General features: G+C 37.0%; 1 pseudogene; it reads right to left on the reverse strand.

The window, feature by feature from the left end:
* Positions 1-304: 304 nt before the first annotated feature.
* On the reverse strand, positions 305-2,472 carry LOC148294940 (uncharacterized; annotated as a pseudogene).
* Positions 2,473-2,798: the final 326 nt, after the last annotated feature.

The raw sequence follows: 2,798 nt of genomic DNA on the forward strand, positions 1-2,798 counted from the left end.
CACTGTAGTTTCTGGTCAACAACTGCAACAAACAGAAATTGCAATGCAGTTTATGAAACAAAATCTGCTCAAATGTGAAAACAAGCAATGAATGGCAGTTAAAAATGAGTATCCACTGATGAAACAATTGTATAATTTTCATTAACTTCAAAAAAGAATCATAATATCCAATTAGAAGCTGTGTAGCAAATTAAAAGCAACTAAAAACTGCAATGCAGTGTTTGCAAAAACTGCAATGTAGAAACTGACTATACATTCACTAAACCATATCTAACATAAGCAATTGTCAACTGAGAAGGAATGTTCATATCACCGCCTTGCAAGTCTTCTTATTGTGCCCAGCAACACTGCATCGACTGCATTTCAATCGCCTTGTACCTTCACCAAAAGCTTTGATCCTCTTCGTTAGTGGTCTTCCAGCTAGCCTCTTTGTAATTGGCGGAAGCACAACTCCAGCAACTGAACCGTTGCTGCCCAAGCCTTTCCCAATATCTAGAATAAGAAAAATAGGACTCTCATAGGCTTTTTGAAAGAAGTCAGACCTGTAGTAACACTCAACGTAATCATAAACTGGATCTTTCTTTGCTAGAATTGCAGCCACGACATGCGTACAAGGAAAACCATCAATTTGCCAAAGACAGCAAGAACATGTCCTTTGCCTAAGATCAACCATCATAGAATAATCAGCAAATACTTTAAAAACAGTGTAACTAGAATGACGAACAGCCCAAGTCCTACCATCCTTCGCGTTTTCCCACTCTAGTTTCCATCTCCGGACACAAAATTGTTGTCCACTTCTTCGCTTCAATTCGTCATTGAGAATTCAATACCATCAATTTCTGTTGAATCCCTTCTATTAATGATAACACCGACAAGTCTCGAAATACACCAACCTAGTTATTAAACGACTCGTTTAAACTACATTGGCATAGTGATCTCTAGACAAATCAGATATATTTCACTTTCGAACTCCCAACAATCACCAACTCGTCCATTGCTACTTTAAACTCTTCCTTCGTAACAGCATATGTGCATCTACTAAAGAGATTGATAACACGGGCTTGGATCAGTTTCCCATAACCTGACTTCGGGTACTTCGATATCAAATTTTGTTTGAGGTGATAGTAACAGTAAGAATGAGGCCATCTAGGAAACACAACCCCCATTGCATTTAACAAACCTTGATTACGGTCAGAGTAAAAAGTCACCATTCCCCCCATCGGTAGCAATATAACAACCAAATGTTGAAGAAACCAAGTCTAATTCTCCTTTGTCTCAGAATCAACAACTCGAAAAGCTAGAGGATAAAACCCTGCAAAACAAACCAAAAGCACAAGTATAAGCAACAAACAAAAACTGCAGTGCAGTTTTTGAAAACAAATCTGCTCTAATTTGAAAGGGAACCAAATGGCAAATCCATGATCAAAGTGCTAAAACTAAGTTCAAAACACATATAAGTGCTAAAACTAAGGGAACCAAATGGCAAATCTATGAGCGGGTGTAACATTCCCATACACTTGCAAATATTATTTTGAAATTGAATTATGAAACAAGAAATTGCACTGCAATTTTTGGTCAAAAACTGCTACAAACGAAAACTGCAGTGCAGTTTATGAAAACAAATTTGCTCAAGTGTGAAAAGAAACTAAAGGAAAAGCCATGATCAAAGTACTAAAACTAAGTTCAAAACACATTTAAGTTCATGAGCAGTTGCAACATTCCCATAGACTTGAAAAATTATTAAGAAATTGAATTATGAAACAAGAAAGTGCACTGCAGTTTCTGCTAAAAAACTGCAACAAATGGAATTTGCAGTGTAGTTTCTGAATGCTCAAAGAACAATTGACAACATACAAACAATATTACACAAAACAGTAAACATAAACTACAATGCAGAGTACACAAAATACCATAAATATTACAAAAAATAGTAATGCAAATTACACAAAAATCCAATACAATACTGTAACCATACCTTGATTCCCATTCTTTCTGGGAGCACAAAGAAGTTGCCCCTTGTACTTGCTCTTCAAAAATGTAGCAACAATGAACAACAAGGGGATGCAATATTGAAATCCAGCAATGGAACTTCCAAACAACACAAAAAACCATCTAAAGCGATTAATTCCAGCTTCACATTCAAGCTCGCACAGAGAACCAACTCTTTGCCAAACCATGCATGGTACTATGAAATGTCTATACCATAATAATTTTTGAACTTGTGTATAATCGCAACTGGCTTCAGCTCTAGTTTTGCACAAATTATGTCCACAAAGAGAGAGGACACCACACAAGACCTCATCATCTTACTCTTTGATTCTTGTATCCGACCCGCACATGTATGCACATTATTTAACGTCTGAATTACAAAACAGCCAGTAGCACACAACGAGACGCATAAACACGCCAACTACAACCCTCCAACTTATTCGAACAAACAGCAATCATCTGCCTCTTGTCATTGTCGGCATATAAAAAATTAAATCATACTTCAAGAGCATACTTGCACAATTTCAACCGGAACTCCTTTATACCACTGTCAAACTTCTGCCCTACATGATGTATGTACGTCTCCCACTCATTCGACAACAAAGGCTTAGCACTTTTTCTCTTCGACCTGCCCAAAAATTCATTTTTGTCTTCAACAATACTAGAACACGACGACTCTCCCTTTTCACAGGCTATCAACTCATTCTTTCCACAAAAATCACCACTATACTCACTGCTCATGCATAAATACTTAACTAAAATAACCACGCTCATCGCATTTGATATCAACAAATATGCCATCATCATGT

Source organism: Prunus avium, chromosome 4, assembly GCF_965620075.1.
Source record: "Prunus avium chromosome 4, drPruAviu1.hap1.1, whole genome shotgun sequence".
Lineage (NCBI taxonomy): Eukaryota > Viridiplantae > Streptophyta > Magnoliopsida > Rosales > Rosaceae > Prunus > Prunus avium.